At 45.6% G+C, this 19,946-nt stretch overlaps 1 long non-coding RNA gene across 2 annotated transcripts; it reads right to left on the bottom strand.

Annotated features, from left to right (window-relative positions):
• Positions 1–1,534: 1,534 nt before the first annotated feature.
• Positions 1,535–19,737, bottom strand: LOC128832149 (uncharacterized). Of its 2 annotated transcripts, none has more exons than XR_008443912.1 (11): positions 19,155–19,737; positions 16,129–18,737; positions 14,725–15,711; positions 13,321–14,307; positions 11,917–12,903; positions 10,513–11,499; positions 9,109–10,095; positions 7,705–8,691; positions 4,517–7,287; positions 3,794–3,977; positions 1,535–2,821 (listed from the first exon to the last, which is right to left on the bottom strand). It is a non-coding gene; the product is annotated as an uncharacterized LOC128832149 (long non-coding RNA). The 2 variants fall into 2 exon arrangements; XR_008443913.1 differs by having other exon boundaries at positions 3,794–3,915.
• Positions 19,738–19,946: the final 209 nt, after the last annotated feature.

The raw sequence follows: 19,946 nt of genomic DNA, 5'->3' as shown, positions 1-19,946 counted from the left end.
CAGGACTGCAGACAGAGGGAGGGGGGAGCAGGGGAGGGCTCTGGCTGCTGGAGGCCAATGGGAGTGGGTCAGTCGGCCCAGCTGCCCGATCAGCAGCCGCACTATGCATGGAAGGGAGAGAGGGAGGGAGAAAAAAACCCTGGACATTTTAACCTTGTTACCAATTCCTCCCGGACAGCTATTTAGAGATGCAAAAGCCGGACATGTCCGGGGAAATACGGACAGATGGTAACCCTATTCATCTCCAACTTCTAGCAATTACTGTTGGAATACTAAAACATTCTTCCTTAATCCCATCTATATAGTTTCAGCTTCCTTCAAAAAGAACAGGAGTACTTGTGGCACCTTAGAGACTAACAAATTTGTTACTCTCTAAGGTGCCACAAGTACTCCTGTTGTTTTTGCAAATACAGACTAACACAGCTTCCTTTAGCCTTTGCCGTTCTTTGGACCGGGGTAGTCAATTTTTTTTTATCATGGTCCAAATTTCTTGGTCAAGGTATAGTCAAGGTCCAGACTCCAGAGAAAATAAATAATAAGTAAATAAAAATATTTTAGGGTACATTCAAAAGCAGCTGGCAATCCAGATTTGGCAGTGGTCTATCTGTTGACTATCCATGCCTTAGACTTTTTGTACAATGGGTGAACAATCACCTAATATTGAGTACTTGCTTTTCAAGTTGCCCATTTTTGAATAATAAATCATAGAGCAAGATTAATAAATCAAAAGTGCATCCCCATACATATTTCAGTGGAACAAAAAGCATCTGGTACACTAGAAATGAATTAACAAATACCAAGCATGAGAGAGTGTTTCCATTCATTATTCACCAAGATAGTTTTCTTTACAACATTAGCATAATTAATACTTATTTAGTGAATTATATCTTTATGCACCCTTACCAAAGATAATCTCTAGTTCTCTCCCACCCATGTGGAGTCTCATTTTTAGTAAAAATTCTGTTTAGTGCTTTTTTCAGCTCTCAAAACACTTCACAAATGAGGTGAGTACAATCATCTCACCACCATCTCCCCCCACTTTTTTTTAAACAGATGGGTAAACTGGCACAGGTAGGTGTAGTGACTTGCCCAAGGACAGACAGTGGACCAGTAGCACAGCCAGGAATAGAAACCAGGTCTCCTGAATCCCAAACCAGTACTTTAAACCACTAGACCACACTTCCTCACATGTAGCAGCTTATTAAAAATTTAGTACACTGTAAAAGTTAATGTCTGACAAACATGAGATTGAATTAAATATAAAAATATTATATTAATCAACTTAAAAAAATTCTGAACTGGAATGTTGCAGACAGTGCTGAGGATCTTGCCAGAGGACCACACTGCTATCTGCCAAAAAATGTGTGATGTAAGAGAAAAATGAAACTTGCAACATTACAGGATAGTTACTTCCAATGACCACACAAAAAAGGGTAAAAAGATGATAATTAAATTAAAATTAATGATACCAAAATTCTTCACAAGTTTACCAGATTCCTTTTTATTTAGCCAAAGACAGAACTGAGACTATACCTGAATGTATACATTTTATTAATTGAATTACATAAATATTAATAAATACAGAGTTACAGAAAGCAAAGTAATGTGGTATGACAGTCAAAGTTAAATCTATGAATTAAACATGAAGTATTCCAACTTTTGTCAAGTAGGTATAATCAAACCTAGTTAATTCATTTCACACATCATAAAGTGGAGATATTAGCAAAATCATCTTAGTACAGAACAGAATTAACTGTCAGTATAAATCTCTTAATATAGGTCATTGTTCAACCCTTAACTGGCAGAAGCAGAAGTTTCCCACAATTATTACACTTTGTAAAACTCAATAAGATTTAAGGAATCCCGTAAAGCTGCAGAAATGCTAAACTCCTGAAAGTCTCTGGAGATATCTTTATTCTGCCGGGTCATCTTCATCCCAGATTTTGGAATTAGGAATGACAGTAAGAACTGAGGTGGGTCCTGGATCCCTGTTGAGCTTAAAATTCAAACCTCAGGGCTTTCAAACACGTACTCTAAATTAACTTTTTATTTATTTATTTATTTATTTATTAACTTTCACACCAATAAAATTGCACCAAACAGGCAACCTCAACGTTGCCCTCTAAGTCCATCTAATAATGTACATATGCAAAAATCATCTAAATTTTTCAACAATTCACACTAAACCAATACCTGAAAAACAGTCATCACCACAAAATACTTCACCTCTACACAAATACTAACAACAGAAAAATACCTACATAAAACATCCACATCATCATCCTCCAACATCCTCTTAATTCACTAAGCATAAAAACCTATTAAAACACCACTATTACCACGTACATCAATATACACAACTACCAAAAAATACTCTAACTGTTCTGACACAATAGGTGCAAAGTTAAAATTGAATGTGTGGTACAGTTTGGTTGGTGTGACCGTTGAAGTAGAGTAGATGTTTGAAAGTTGTGAAGTTGGGGGAGTAACTGCCAGTTTCCAGAACATTTAATTTTGTTTGCTTGTTTTTTAGCAATGTATGAGAGATACAGAGCTTTAAAATATTAAGGTAGGTGTTACCTGGAGTAAATGTTAATCTTTCCACCATAACTATTTTTGAATTTGGGGGGCGGGGGGAGAGAGGAATTGAGGATGAGTGGAGAATACAAACACATGCCTTCCCTTCAGTTACATCTTTGTATTTCCAATAGGAAATTATTATTTATTTTTAATAATAGTGAGCTATGATCCTATAGTGCTTGTGTGATTAAGGTCTCTGCATTACAGATTCACAATTATTCCTTGGTGCCTAGTGACAAACCTGTTAGTAAAAACAAAAAGTACATAAAGCATTAGTCGCCCAACTATATAAAAGTCACACACTTAAGTCAAAGGAGCACATCTTCTAAGATGTGTATAACTATTTTATATGAAATCAGGTAGTCACCTGGTAAAACACATTTTAAATACTTGGTTACATAGGTATATGAAATCAACATTTAGATGCAAATAACCAGTTCTATTGACAATTTCTAATTGGTGATAGGTAGAAATTTAGTTAAATTCCATATGGCATCATAGCTATGGTACTATTTTGGTATAAAAATGGGCTTTCTTATCAACTGGGAGAAATACTCTTCAGGGTGGCCACCCACACCCAACATCTCAGTTTTCTTCTATCATTTTCAAATAACTTTTCTTCTGTAGCCAACACAGACTTTATGAAAGTAAGTCTGACTACTTGCTAAACAGAAGCCCAAATCATCAAGCAATGTCATGAAAGCAGAGTAAAGATTAAGTTTCTTGAATTAAATAAAAAAGATACATCCTGCTTTTCTACCAGAATGTGAAAGTATGATGCACAAAGCATGCTTTATGGACTCATTAGAAAAGACAATTTGAGAGGGCATACATCATTATAAAATAAGATAACATATCAGTTCTCATGTGGCAGAGGTAGTTACTGAATTGAAAGATTGTAGAAGGAAACTGTTTTCTATTCTTCAGTTTTGTGGTGCCACAAGTTATTGTGCTTCAGAGTTTGTTATATACTGCCTATTAACATTAATCAGCATTCAAAAGGTAACAGATACTAATCACGTTGTTCACTTTATCCTTCCAATGCATTTATATACTATGGACATGGTATAAACCAGAAGAGCAAACAAAAATATTATTTTAAAGCTATGTTAATTACATTACACAATAAATATTTAATATTGCTTAAGGAAATTATTAATGAACTATATTAGATGAATTTATATTCATTATGAGAATTTATAGTATGATTTACCTTTGAAATAGATCACACAACTGTACTTTGCTCTCAGAATTTGTTTCCTTTCTTCTTCTTCACAGGTGGTTAGCATCTCTTTTCTTGTTTTTAAGTTGGCTGCTTCTGTTTTGTCCAATTCTCTTAAGAGGATGTAAAGAGTGTGCAAGACAGTTATAGCAGACTTGCAATGCCATTTGAAATTCTAGATAAAAATAACCGAAACATGTTAAATGTTTAAAGACAGTACAAAATAAAATTCAAAAAGATAAAGTACTGATTCAGTTATTGAAATAAAAGATTGATTTTCAAATTGCTGGTATTCATTTCAAACTCTGCAATGCACCAATAAAGTGGACAGATGTACAGAATAACAAATGAAAATGTATATTTGCAGAGAACAAGCCTCAAATGTAAAAGGGGAATAACTAAAAGTGACTAAATATGTATTTTAAGAAAAGTAAATCTAGCTGACTCCCTAAATTACCAGAATACACAGAAAGCAAAAAGGAACAGGAATGTTACAAAATAAATCCTATCTAAAAGCCAAACTCTCCAAATTACTTGTTGACAACTACTGCACCAAGCAGTTCAAAACTCTTCATACAAAATCGTCAGGAATTAGATGATTGAGAGCAACATAGGGTTAACAAACATTGATACCAAAATTAACTGGAAAAGGAAAACTGTACAAAAAAAGATTTATTACAAAGGTTCCATGGAACCCTCTCTTTCATAGCTTACCAGTAACAGCAGCAGGATGACAGGTGACCAAGAGCAAGATAAGCAGGGCAAAAAGCAAAAAACTTGGATGCAGAATTCCAGGCAAGTTGGAAGCGCAGTGCGAAGGGCCAGGACTCTGGACACAGTTTCATGGGGGTAACCATATATAGTGTCTGATGAGACCTGTACCCTGTTTACAGGGTGCTCATGCAGACCAGCTGGCTGTACTTGGCCTAGTGCCAAGAGACTCGAGGCAAAGACCAGATCCCCGATTACAGGGCAGTCACTCGCCTCAGGCTGTGAAGAAAGCACAATGCCAAGAGACCCAAAGGGCCTCGGAGACCAAACCCTAGTTACAGGGAGGTCAAGCTGCCCATGGTTCTAATCTACCAGATTTCAAAAGAGAGATGCAACCTGTACCCTGATTACAGGGTGGTCACTGGGATTAGCCAAATAACAGAGACCATAAACTGAATTACAGGATGATAAAGCTCCTCAAAGTACCAAAGGGCACAATATGTCCGATTCTACAGATACTTGTGACATGCACCCTGATTACAGGGTTGTCATGCTGACTACTGGGCGGGAGCACGGCGTAATACCAAACGAGCAAGTGGGCAAAGACCCAGACCATAGTAACAGGGCGGTCACATTGCTCAAGTTACCAAAGAGCTCAATGTCCCTCGAAAGAGAGGGGGAGGTGACTTGCATCCTGATTACAGGGCAGTCATTCTCAATAGCCAGCCAACGGAGCATAATGTCAAAAGGACAAACCTGGACCCTGATTACAGACCGGGACCGGGTCCTAGTTACAGGGCGGTCACACTGCTCAGGGCTCCACAGAACTCAATATCCCCCAGAAGCCAGAGGGACACAAACTCTCCCCTAATTACAGGGTCAGGACTCATACCAACTGGCTGAAGTAGAATGGTGGCAAAAGAATAAAGGGCAGAGACCTGAACCCTGGATACAGGGTGGTTATGCTGCCCAAGTACTAAGGGATACTGCACTACCTGTGAGTCACAGACATGTGACCTAAATTGTCCTCCTTAAAGGCCAGTCATTGCCATCAGCCCACTAAAAGGAGCTCTACCTAAACAGAGCAGAAGTGGAGAGACCAGATTCCTGTTTACAGGGAGGTCACACTGTCCAAGGCACTAAAAGATGACATCTGAGCCCTTACTCTTCCCTTTTGTGGGGAGGAGGAGGATAAATACATTAATACACTGTGAGCTCTTTTTCCAATTCTGAGAAGAGTAAAGAAAAAGCGCTGCAGCGATTTAACGTAAAAAAATAAAAATAAATAACTAAAAATTAAAAATCTTGCACACCCACTTGTATCACGTGCTCTCGCAAACGCATCCGTACAAAACAAAGGGGGACTTCCCAGAACAGAAAGAGAGCTCATCGCAACGGGTCACTCGACCCACAGTGTTAAACTCGACCAATCTTCCTCCCCTCAAAAAAACAAAGGGAAAAGGGACAAGACCTGCACCCTGATTACAGGGTGGGATCCAAGTGACTAGCCCAACAACCCAAAGGAGCCAAAGGGGAAAGGACCTGAACCCTTCTTACAGGGCGGTCCCTTGGGCTAGCCGATTAATGGCTAATTAATTAATTAATTAACAAGAAAGAAAATAGAAGGAGACCAGAACCCTACTTACAGGGTGATCACTCAGCCCAAAGCACTAAGGGGAACCTAGTCCTCCCTAAATAAGAGGCACATGACCTGCATCCTCATTACAGGGCAGTCAAACTGACCAGGCTGAGAACAAGACACAATCCCAGAAGATCAAAGGACAGAGACCTCAACCCTCGTTACAGGGAGGTCACACGGCTCAAGTAAGAAAGACATCAGTAACTCTCATAAGCGAGGGAAATATGACTCTCACCCTGATTACAAGGTGGTCACTCTGATTAGCTGAATTAAGGAGCATAATCACAGAAGACAAGTTTAGACCTGAACCCTGATTACAGGGTGGTCATGCTGCTAAAGGCCCTAAACTAACCCTAATCCCTGATAAATTAGAGGGATTTGACCTGCACCCTAATTACAGGGTGGTCACTCTGATTAGAAAGATAAAGGTGCATAAAGCCAGGGAGCAAAAGGGTAGAGACCTGTCCCTAAATTACAGGGAGGTCACGCTCCGCACGGTATCAAAAGGTTAAGTATTTCCTATACTACAGAGTGGTGTGACATGCAACCCAATTACAGGTGGTCACTTTGACTAGATTATCAGCAGGGCATGATGCCAAAACAGCAAGAGGGCAGAGACCTGACTCCAAATTACAGGGAGGTGAGTCACACTGCTCAGGGTTCCAAAGAGCTCGGTATCCCCCAGAAGCAATAGGAATATGACTTCCACACTGATAACAGGACTACAACAAGGCGTAATGCAAAACGAGCAAGTGGGCAAAGACCTGGACCCTAGTTACGGGGCGGTCACATGCTCAAGTTACCGAAGAGCTCAATTCCCTCGAAAGCCGGGGGAGATGACTTGCACCCTGATTACAGGGCAGTCACTCTCACTAGCCAGCTAACGGAGCATAATGTCAAAAGGACAAAACAGCACAGACCTGGACCCTAATTACAGGGTGGTCACGCTGCTCAAGGTATTAAAAGGCTCGAGATCCCCATACAGTGTCATTACATGACCAGAGATCTGATTACAGAGAGATCACTGTGCCCAAAGTCCCTTTCCTTCTTCTCCATCTTCGTGACTTGTCCTCTTTCCTCGTCTTTGCTCGACATTCCTGACATTTCCTTCTTGTCCACTTGTGCTTGGAGCAGCCTGAAACAGAGATAACACACACGAGTGTGTAAATCAGACGCACTTATGACAACTCCACGTCCCAAATTCAAACTGAGTGTAAACTACGGATCCGATGTGGTTTTCTGGGTCTGCAGACACACTGCATATTCAGCTCCAAGATGTGGTCCTCAGACACTTCCATAAGGACTCTCCCCCCCTCCTCAGCCCCACTGAGTGGGAAAAGGACCAGACCCATCTGACTCCAGAGCCACAATTTCCAGGTTTCCCGTTGACAACTATTACACCAGGCAGTCTCCATACAAAATGAAGAGCAACAGGATGATGAAGGGCAGTATGGAATTAATTGACAAATATTCCAAAATCTATGTCAGCAGGTATACTGCCGGGATTGACTTAGTCCCGAACTGACACAGGACCCTCCCGTTCTGAGCTTACCTGCAACGTGAGCAGGATGTTGGGTCTCCAAGAGCACAGTACATGAGGAAGAAAGCTGGAGACTTGGCTGCAGAATTCCCGGCAAGTTGGAAGCGCAGTGTGAAGGGCCAGGACTCTGGACACAGTTTCATGGGGGCAGCATAAATAGTGTCTGAGGAGACCTGTACCCTGTTTACAGGGTGCTCATTCAGACCAGTTGGCTCACTTGGCCTAGTGCCAAGAGACCAGAGGGCCAAGACCAGATTCCCTGATTACAGGTTGGTCACTCACCTCACACTGTGAAGAAAGCACAGGGCCAAGAGACCAAAGGGCTTCGGAGAACAAACCCAAGGTACAGGGAGGTCAAGCTGCCCATGTTACTGAAATGGTTCTAATCCCCCGGATTTCAAAAGAGAGATGCAACTTGTACCCTGATTACAGGGTGGTCACTGGGATTAGCCAAATAGCAGAGACCGTAACCTGAATTACAGGAAGGTCAAGCTCCTCAAAGTATCAAAGGGCACAATATGTCCGATTCTACAGATACTTGTGACATGCACCCTGATTACAGGGTTGTCATGCTGACTAGTGGGCCAGAGCACGGCGTAATGCCAAACGAGCAAGTGGGCAAAGACCTGGACCCTAGTTACAGGGCGGTCACATTGCTCACGTTACCGAAGAGCTCAATTCACTCGAAAGCCAGGGGGAGGTGACTTGCACCCTGGTTACAGGGCAGTCACTCTCACTAGCCAGCTAAAGGAGCATAATGTCAAAAGGACAAAACAGCACAGACCTGAACCCTGATTACAGGGTGGTCACGCTGCACAAGGTATTAAAAGGCTCGAGATCCCCATACAGTGTCATTACATGACCTGAGATCTGATTACAGGGAGGTTACTGTGCCCAAAGTCCCTTTCCTTCTTCTCCATCTTCGTGACTTGTCCTCTTTTCTAGTCTTTGCTTGACATTCCTGACATTTCCTTCTTGTCCACTTGTGCTTGGAGCAGCCTGAAACAGAGATAACACACACGAGTGTGTAAATCAGACGCACTTATGACAACTCCACGTCCAAAATTCAAACTGAGTGTAAACTACGGATCCAGTCTGGTTTTCTGGGTCTGTAGACAGCCTGGATATTCAGCTCCAAGATGTGGTCCTCAGACACTTCCAGAAGGACTCTCCCCGCCTCCTCCGCCCCACTGGGTGAGAAAAGGACCAGACCCATCTGACTCCAGAGCCACAATCTCCAGGTTTCCCGTTGACAACTATTACACCAGGCAGTCTCCATACAAAATGAAGAGCAACTGGATGATGAAGGGCAGTATGGAATTAATTGACAAATATTCCAAAATCTATGTCAGCAGGTATACTGCCGGGATTGTCTTAGTCCCGAACTGACACAGGACCCTCCCGTTCTGAGCTTACCTGCAACGTGAGCAGGATGTTGGGTCTCCAAGAGCACAGTACATGAGGAAGAAAGCAGGAGACTTGGCTGCAGAATTCCCGGCAAGTTGAAAGCGCAGTGTGAAGGGCCAGGATTCTGGACACAGTTTCATGGGGGCAGCATAAATAGTGTCTGAGGAGACCTGTACCCTGTTTACAGGGTGCTCATTCAGACCAGTTGGCTCACATGGCCTAGTGCCAAGAGACCAGAGGGCCAAGACCAGATTCCCTGATTACAGGGCGGTCACTCACCTCACACTGTGAAGAAAGCACAGGGCCAAGAGACCAAAGGGCCTCGGAGACCAAACCCTAGTTACAGGGAGGTCAAGCTGCCCATGTTACTGAAATGGTTCTAATCCCCCGGATTTCAAAAGAGAGATGCAACTTGTACCCTGATTACAGGGTGGTCACTGGGATTAGCCAAATAGCAGAGACCGTAACCTGAATTACAGGAAGGTCAAGCTCCTCAAAGTATCAAAGGGCACAATATGTCCGATTCTACAGATACTTGTGACATGCACCCTGATTACAGGGTTGTCATGCTGACTAGTGGGCCAGAGCACGGCGTAATGCCAAACGAGCAAGTGGGCAAAGACCTGGACCCTAGTTACAGGGCGGTCACATTGCTCACGTTACCGAAGAGCTCAATTCACTCGAAAGCCAGGGGGAGGTGACTTGCACCCTGGTTACAGGGCAGTCACTCTCACTAGCCAGCTAAAGGAGCATAATGTCAAAAGGACAAAACAGCACAGACCTGAACCCTGATTACAGGGTGGTCACGCTGCACAAGGTATTAAAAGGCTCGAGATCCCCATACAGTGTCATTACATGACCTGAGATCTGATTACAGGGAGGTTACTGTGCCCAAAGTCCCTTTCCTTCTTCTCCATCTTCGTGACTTGTCCTCTTTTCTAGTCTTTGCTTGACATTCCTGACATTTCCTTCTTGTCCACTTGTGCTTGGAGCAGCCTGAAACAGAGATAACACACACGAGTGTGTAAATCAGACGCACTTATGACAACTCCACGTCCAAAATTCAAACTGAGTGTAAACTACGGATCCAGTCTGGTTTTCTGGGTCTGTAGACAGCCTGGATATTCAGCTCCAAGATGTGGTCCTCAGACACTTCCAGAAGGACTCTCCCCGCCTCCTCCGCCCCACTGGGTGAGAAAAGGACCAGACCCATCTGACTCCAGAGCCACAATCTCCAGGTTTCCCGTTGACAACTATTACACCAGGCAGTCTCCATACAAAATGAAGAGCAACTGGATGATGAAGGGCAGTATGGAATTAATTGACAAATATTCCAAAATCTATGTCAGCAGGTATACTGCCGGGATTGTCTTAGTCCCGAACTGACACAGGACCCTCCCGTTCTGAGCTTACCTGCAACGTGAGCAGGATGTTGGGTCTCCAAGAGCACAGTACATGAGGAAGAAAGCAGGAGACTTGGCTGCAGAATTCCCGGCAAGTTGGAAGCGCAGTGTGAAGGGCCAGGATTCTGGACACAGTTTCATGGGGGCAGCATAAATAGTGTCTGAGGAGACCTGTACCCTGTTTACAGGGTGCTCATTCAGACCAGTTGGCTCACATGGCCTAGTGCCAAGAGACCAGAGGGCCAAGACCAGATTCCCTGATTACAGGGCGGTCACTCACCTCACACTGTGAAGAAAGCACAGGGCCAAGAGACCAAAGGGCCTCGGAGACCAAACCCTAGTTACAGGGAGGTCAAGCTGCCCATGTTACTGAAATGGTTCTAATCCCCCGGATTTCAAAAGAGAGATGCAACTTGTACCCTGATTACAGGGTGGTCACTGGGATTAGCCAAATAGCAGAGACCGTAACCTGAATTACAGGAAGGTCAAGCTCCTCAAAGTATCAAAGGGCACAATATGTCCGATTCTACAGATACTTGTGACATGCACCCTGATTACAGGGTTGTCATGCTGACTAGTGGGCCAGAGCACGGCGTAATGCCAAACGAGCAAGTGGGCAAAGACCTGGACCCTAGTTACAGGGCGGTCACATTGCTCACGTTACCGAAGAGCTCAATTCACTCGAAAGCCAGGGGGAGGTGACTTGCACCCTGGTTACAGGGCAGTCACTCTCACTAGCCAGCTAAAGGAGCATAATGTCAAAAGGACAAAACAGCACAGACCTGAACCCTGATTACAGGGTGGTCACGCTGCACAAGGTATTAAAAGGCTCGAGATCCCCATACAGTGTCATTACATGACCTGAGGTCTGATTACAGGGAGGTTACTGTGCCCAAAGTCCCTTTCCTTCTTCTCCATCTTCGTGACTTGTCCTCTTTTCTAGTCTTTGCTTGACATTCCTGACATTTCCTTCTTGTCCACTTGTGCTTGGAGCAGCCTGAAACAGAGATAACACACACGAGTGTGTAAATCAGATGCACTTATGACAACTCCACGTCCAAAATTCAAACTGAGTGTAAACTATGGATCCAGTCTGGTTTTCTGGGTCTGTAGACAGCCTGGATATTCAGCTCCAAGATGTGGTCCTCAGACACTTCCAGAAGGACTCTCCCCGCCTCCTCCGCCCCACTGGGTGAGAAAAGGACCAGACCCATCTGACTCCAGAGCCACAATCTCCAGGTTTCCCGTTGACAACTATTACACCAGGCAGTCTCCATACAAAATGAAGAGCAACTGGATGATGAAGGGTAGTATGGAATTAATTGACAAATATTCCAAAATCTATGTCAGCAGGTATACTGCCGGGATTGACTTAGTCCCGAACTGACACAGGACCCTCCCGTTCTGAGCTTACCTGCAACGTGAGCAGGATGTTGGGTCTCCAAGAGCACAGTACATGAGGAAGAAAGCAGGAGATTTGGCTGAAGAATTCTCAGCAAGTTGGAAGTGCAGGGTGAAGGGCCAGGACTCTGGACACAGTTTCATGGGGGCAGCATAAATAGTGTCTGAGGAGACCTGTACCCTGTTTACAGGGTGCTCATTCAGACCAGTTGGCTCACTTGGCCTAGTGCCAAGAGACCAGAGGGCCAAGACCAGATTCCCTGATTACAGGGCGGTCACTCACCTCACACTGTGAAGAAAGCACAGGGCCAAGAGACCAAAGGGCCTCGGAGACCAAACCCTAGTTACAGGGAGGTCAAGCTGCCCATGTTACTGAAATGGTTCTAATCCCCCGGATTTCAAGAGAGAGATGCAACCCGTACCCTGATTACAGGGTGGTCACTGGGATTAGCCAAATAGCAGAGACCATAACCTGAATTACAGGAAGGTCAAGCTCCTCAAAGTATCAAAGAGCTCAATATGTCCCATTCTATGGATACTTGTGACATGCACCCTGATTACAGGGTTGTCATGCTGACTAGTGGGCCAGAACACGGCGTAATGTTAAACGAGCAAGTGGGCAAAGACCTGGACCCTAGTTACAGGGCGGTCACATTGCTCACGTTACCGAAGAGCTCAAATAACTCGAAAGCCAGGGGGAGGTGACTTGTACCCTGGTTACAGGGCAGTCACTCTCACTAGCCAGCTAAAGGAGCATAATGTCTAAAGGACAAAACAGCACAGACCTGAACCCTGATTACAGGGTGGTCACGCTGCACAAGGTATTAAAAGGCTCGAGATCCCCATACAGTGTCATTACATGACCTGAGGTCTGATTACAGGGAGGTTACTGTGCCCAAAGTCCCTTTCCTTCTTCTCCATCTTCGTGACTTGTCCTCTTTTCTAGTCTTTGCTCGACATTCCTGACATTTCCTTCTTGTCCACTTGTGCTTGGAGCAGCCTGAAACAGAGATAACACACACGAGTGTGTAAATCAGACGCACTTATGACAACTCCACGTCCAAAATTCAAACTGAGTGTAAACTACGGATCCAGTCTGGTTTTCTGGGTCTGTAGACAGCCTGGATATTCAGCTCCAAGATGTGGTCCTCAGACACTTCCAGAAGGACTCTCCCCGCCTCCTCCGCCCCACTGGGTGAGAAAAGGACCAGACCCATCTGACTCCAGAGCCACAATCTCCAGGTTTCCCGTTGACAACTATTACACCAGGCAGTCTCCATACAAAATGAAGAGCAACTGGATGATGAAGGGCAGTATGGAATTAATTGACAAATATTCAAAAATCTATGTCAGCAGGTATACTGCCGGGATTGTCTTAGTCCCGAACTGACACAGGACCCTCCCGTTCTGAGCTTACCTGCAACGTGAGCAGGATGTTGGGTCTCCAAGAGCACAGTACATGAGGAAGAAAGCAGGAGACTTGGCTGCAGAATTCCCGGCAAGTTGGAAGCGCAGTGTGAAGGGCCAGGATTCTGGACACAGTTTCATGGGGGCAGCATAAATAGTGTCTGAGGAGACCTGTACCCTGTTTACAGGGTGCTCATTCAGACCAGTTGGCTCACATGGCCTAGTGCCAAGAGACCAGAGGGCCAAGACCAGATTCCCTGATTACAGGGCGGTCACTCACCTCACACTGTGAAGAAAGCACAGGGCCAAGAGACCAAAGGGCCTCGGAGACCAAACCCTAGTTACAGGGAGGTCAAGCTGCCCATGTTACTGAAATGGTTCTAATCCCCCGGATTTCAAAAGAGAGATGCAACTTGTACCCTGATTACAGGGTGGTCACTGGGATTAGCCAAATAGCAGAGACCGTAACCTGAATTACAGGAAGGTCAAGCTCCTCAAAGTATCAAAGGGCACAATATGTCCGATTCTACAGATACTTGTGACATGCACCCTGATTACAGGGTTGTCATGCTGACTAGTGGGCCAGAGCACGGCGTAATGCCAAACGAGCAAGTGGGCAAAGACCTGGACCCTAGTTACAGGGCGGTCACATTGCTCACGTTACCGAAGAGCTCAATTCACTCGAAAGCCAGGGGGAGGTGACTTGCACCCTGGTTACAGGGCAGTCACTCTCACTAGCCAGCTAAAGGAGCATAATGTCAAAAGGACAAAACAGCACAGACCTGAACCCTGATTACAGGGTGGTCACGCTGCACAAGGTATTAAAAGGCTCGAGATCCCCATACAGTGTCATTACATGACCTGAGGTCTGATTACAGGGAGGTTACTGTGCCCAAAGTCCCTTTCCTTCTTCTCCATCTTCGTGACTTGTCCTCTTTTCTAGTCTTTGCTTGACATTCCTGACATTTCCTTCTTGTCCACTTGTGCTTGGAGCAGCCTGAAACAGAGATAACACACACGAGTGTGTAAATCAGATGCACTTATGACAACTCCACGTCCAAAATTCAAACTGAGTGTAAACTATGGATCCAGTCTGGTTTTCTGGGTCTGTAGACAGCCTGGATATTCAGCTCCAAGATGTGGTCCTCAGACACTTCCAGAAGGACTCTCCCCGCCTCCTCCGCCCCACTGGGTGAGAAAAGGACCAGACCCATCTGACTCCAGAGCCACAATCTCCAGGTTTCCCGTTGACAACTATTACACCAGGCAGTCTCCATACAAAATGAAGAGCAACTGGATGATGAAGGGTAGTATGGAATTAATTGACAAATATTCCAAAATCTATGTCAGCAGGTATACTGCCGGGATTGACTTAGTCCCGAACTGACACAGGACCCTCCCGTTCTGAGCTTACCTGCAACGTGAGCAGGATGTTGGGTCTCCAAGAGCACAGTACATGAGGAAGAAAGCAGGAGATTTGGCTGAAGAATTCTCAGCAAGTTGGAAGTGCAGGGTGAAGGGCCAGGACTCTGGACACAGTTTCATGGGGGCAGCATAAATAGTGTCTGAGGAGACCTGTACCCTGTTTACAGGGTGCTCATTCAGACCAGTTGGCTCACTTGGCCTAGTGCCAAGAGACCAGAGGGCCAAGACCAGATTCCCTGATTACAGGGCGGTCACTCACCTCACACTGTGAAGAAAGCACAGGGCCAAGAGACCAAAGGGCCTCGGAGACCAAACCCTAGTTACAGGGAGGTCAAGCTGCCCATGTTACTGAAATGGTTCTAATCCCCCGGATTTCAAGAGAGAGATGCAACCCGTACCCTGATTACAGGGTGGTCACTGGGATTAGCCAAATAGCAGAGACCATAACCTGAATTACAGGAAGGTCAAGCTCCTCAAAGTATCAAAGAGCTCAATATGTCCCATTCTATGGATACTTGTGACATGCACCCTGATTACAGGGTTGTCATGCTGACTAGTGGGCCAGAACACGGCGTAATGTTAAACGAGCAAGTGGGCAAAGACCTGGACCCTAGTTACAGGGCGGTCACATTGCTCACGTTACCGAAGAGCTCAAATAACTCGAAAGCCAGGGGGAGGTGACTTGTACCCTGGTTACAGGGCAGTCACTCTCACTAGCCAGCTAAAGGAGCATAATGTCTAAAGGACAAAACAGCACAGACCTGAACCCTGATTACAGGGTGGTCACGCTGCACAAGGTATTAAAAGGCTCGAGATCCCCATACAGTGTCATTACATGACCTGAGGTCTGATTACAGGGAGGTTACTGTGCCCAAAGTCCCTTTCCTTCTTCTCCATCTTCGTGACTTGTCCTCTTTTCTAGTCTTTGCTCGACATTCCTGACATTTCCTTCTTGTCCACTTGTGCTTGGAGCAGCCTGAAACAGAGATAACACACACGAGTGTGTAAATCAGACGCACTTATGACAACTCCACGTCCCAAATTCAAACTGAGTGTAAACTACGGATCCGATGTGGTTTTCTGGGTTTGCAGACACACTGCATATTCAGCTCCAAGATGTGGTCCTCAGACACTTCCATAAGGACTCTCCCCCCCTCCTCAGCCCCACTGAGTGGGAAAAGGACCAGACCCATCTGACTCCAGAGCCACAATTTCCAAGTTTCCCGTTGACAACTATTACACCAGGCAGTCTCCATACAAAATGAAGAGCACCTGGATGATGAAGGGCAGTATGGAATTAATTGACAAATATTCCAAAATCTATGTCAGCAGGTATACTGCCGGGATTGTCTTAGTCCCGAACTGACACAGGACCCTCCCGTTCTGAGCTTACCTGCAACGTGAGCAGGATGTTGGGTCTCCAAGAGCACAGTACATGAGGAAGAAAGCAGGAGACTTGGCTGCAGAATTCTCGGCAAGTTGGAAGTGCAGGGTGAAGGGCCAGGACTCTGGACACAGTTTCATGGGGGCAGCATAAATAGTGTCTGAGGAGACCTGTACCCTGTTTACAGGGTGCTCATTCAGACCAGTTGGCTCACTTGGCCTAGTGCCAAGAGACCAGAGGGCCAAGACCAGATTCCCTGATTACAGGGCGGTCACTCACCTCACACTGTGAAGAAAGCACAGGGCCAAGAGACCAAAGGGCCTCGGAGACCAAACCCTAGTTACAGGGAGGTCAAGCTGCCCATGTTACTGAAATGGTTCTAATCCCCCGGATTTCAAAAGAGAGATGCAACTTGTACCCTCATTGCAGGGTGGTCACTGGGATTAGCCAAATAGCAGAGACCATAACCTGAATTAGAGGAAGGTCAAGCTCCTCAAAGTATCAAAGAGCTCAATATGTCCCATTCTATGCATACTTGTGACATGCACCCTGATTACAGGGTTGTCATGCTGACTAGTGGGCCAGAACATGGCGTAATGTTAAATGAGCAAGTGGGCAAAGACCGGGATCCTAGTTACAGGGCGGTCACACTGCTCAGGGCTCCACAGAACTCAATATCCCCCAGAAGCCAGAGGGACACAAACTCTCCCCTAATTACAGGGTCAGGACTCATACCAACTGGCTGAAGTAGAATGGTGGCAAAAGAATAAAGGGCAGAGACCTGAACCCTGGATACAGGGTGGTTATGCTGCCCAAGTACTAAGGGATACTGCACTACCTGTGAGTCACAGACATGTGACCTAAATTGTCCTCCTTAAAGGCCAGTCATTGCCATCAGCCCACTAAAAGGAGCTCTACCTAAACAGAGCAGAAGTGGAGAGACCAGATTCCTGTTTACAGGGAGGTCACACTGTCCAAGGCACTAAAAGATGACATCTGAGCCCTTACTCTTCCCTTTTGTGGGGAGGAGGAGGATAAATACATTAATACACTGTGAGCTCTTTTTCCAATTCTGAGAAGAGTAAAGAAAAAGCGCTGCAGCGATTTAACGTAAAAAAATAAAAATAAATAACTAAAAATTAAAAATCTTGCACACCCACTTGTATCACGTGCTCTCGCAAACGCATCCGTACAAAACAAAGGGGGACTTCCCAGAACAGAAAGAGAGCTCATCGCAACGGGTCACTCGACCCACAGTGTTAAACTCGACCAATCTTCCTCCCCTCAAAAAAACAAAGGGAAAAGGGACAAGACCTGCACCCTGATTACAGGGTGGGATCCAAGTGACTAGCCCAACAACCCAAAGGAGCCAAAGGGGAAAGGACCTGAACCCTTCTTACAGGGCGGTCCCTTGGGCTAGCCGATTAATGGCTAATTAATTAATTAATTAACAAGAAAGAAAATAGAAGGAGACCTGAACCCTTCTTACAGGGTGATCACTCAGCCCAAAGCACTAAGGGGAACCTAGTCCTCCCTAAATAAGAGGCACATGACCTGCATCCTCATTACAGGGCAGTCAAACTGACCAGGCTGAGAACAAGACACAATCCCAGAAGATCAAAGGACAGAGACCTCAACCCTCGTTACAGGGAGGTCACCCGGCTCAAGTAAGAAAGACATCAGTAACTCTCATAAGCGAGGGAAATATGACTCTCACCCTGATTACAAGGTGGTCACTCTGATTAGCTGAATTAAGGAGCATAATCACAGAAGACAAGTTTAGACCTGAACCCTGATTACAGGGTGGTCATGCTGCTAAAGGCCCTAAACTAACCCTAATCCCTGATAAATTAGAGGGATTTGACCTGCACCCTAATTACAGGGTGGTCACTCTGATTAGAAAGATAAAGGTGCATAAAGCCAGGGAGCAAAAGGGTAGAGACCTATCCCTAAATTACAGGGAGGTCACGCTCCGCACGGTATCAAAAGGTTAAGTATTTCCTATACTACAGAGTGGTGTGACATGCACCCCAATTACAGGTGGTCACTTTGACTAGATTATCAGCAGGGCATGATGCCAAAACAGCAAGAGGGCAGAGACCTGACTCCAAATTACAGGGAGGTGAGTCACACTGCTCAGGGTTCCAAAGAGCTCGGTATCCCCCAGAAGCAATAGGAATATGACTTCCACACTGATAACAGGACTACAACAAGGCGTAATGCAAAACGAGCAAGTGGGCAAAGACCTGGACCCTAGTTACGGGGCGGTCACATGCTCAAGTTACCGAAGAGCTCAATTCCCTCGAAAGCCAGGGGGAGATGACTTGCACCCTGATTACAGGGCAGTCACTCTCACTAGCCAGCTAACGGAGCATAATGTCAAAAGGACAAAACAGCACAGACCTGGACCCTAATTACAGGGTGGTCACGCTGCTCAAGGTATTAAAAGGCTCGAGATCCCCATACAGTGTCATTACATGACCAGAGATCTGATTACAGAGAGGTCACTGTGCCCAAAGTCCCTTTCCTTCTTCTCCATCTTCGTGACTTGTCCTCTTTCCTCGTCTTTGCTCGACATTCCTGACATTTCCTTCTTGTCCACTTGTGCTTGGAGCAGCCTGAAACAGAGATAACACACACGAGTGTGTAAATCAGACGCACTTATGACAACTCCACGTCCCAAATTCAAACTGAGTGTAAACTACGGATCCGATGTGGTTTTCTGGGTCTGCAGACACACTGCATATTCAGCTCCAAGATGTGGTCCTCAGACACTTCCATAAGGACTCTCCCCCCCTCCTCAGCCCCACTGAGTGGGAAAAGGACCAGACCCATCTGACTCCAGAGCCACAATTTCCAGGTTTCCCGTTGACAACTATTACACCAGGCAGTCTCCATACAAAATGAAGAGCAACTGGATGATGAAGGGCAGTATGGAATTAATTGACAAATATTCCAAAATCTATGTCAGCAGGTATACTGCCGGGATTGACTTAGTCCCGAACTGACACAGGACCCTCCCGTTCTGAGCTTACCTGCAACGTGAGCAGGATGTTGGGTCTCCAAGAGCACAGTACATGAGGAAGAAAGCAGGAGACTTGGCTGCAGAATTCCCGGCAAGTTGGAAGCGCAGTGTGAAGGGCCAGGACTCTGGACACAGTTTCATGGGGGCAGCATAAATAGTGTCTGAGGAGACCTGTACCCTGTTTACAGGGTGCTCATTCAGACCAGTTGGCTCACTTGGCCTAGTGCCAAGAGACCAGAGGGCCAAGACCAGATTCCCTGATTACAGGTTGGTCACTCACCTCACACTGTGAAGAAAGCACAGGGCCAAGAGACCAAAGGGCCTCGGAGACCAAACCCTAGTTACAGGGAGGTCAAGCTGCCCATGTTACTGAAATGGTTCTAATCCCCCGGATTTCAAAAGAGAGATGCAACTTGTACCCTGATTACAGGGTGGTCACTGGGATTAGCCAAATAGCAGAGACCGTAACCTGAATTACAGGAAGGTCAAGCTCCTCAAAGTATCAAAGGGCACAATATGTCCGATTCTACAGATACTTGTGACATGCACCCTGATTACAGGGTTGTCATGCTGACTACAGGGCCACAATAAGGCGTAATGCCAAACGAGCAAGTGGGCAAAGACCTGGACCCTAGTTACAGGGTGGTCACACTGCTCAAGTTACCAAAGAGCTCAATTCCCTCGAAAGCGAGGGGGAGGTTACTTGCATCCTGATTACAGAGCACTCACACTAGTCAGCTAACGGAGCATAATGTCAAAAGGACAAAACAGCACAGACCTGGACCCTGATTACAGGGCGGTC

Source organism: Malaclemys terrapin, chromosome 2, assembly GCF_027887155.1.
Source record: "Malaclemys terrapin pileata isolate rMalTer1 chromosome 2, rMalTer1.hap1, whole genome shotgun sequence".
Classification (NCBI taxonomy): Eukaryota; Metazoa; Chordata; order Testudines; family Emydidae; genus Malaclemys; species Malaclemys terrapin.
The sequence above is the reverse complement of the archived record's forward strand: the minus strand, read 5'-3'. Positions and strand labels throughout refer to the sequence as shown.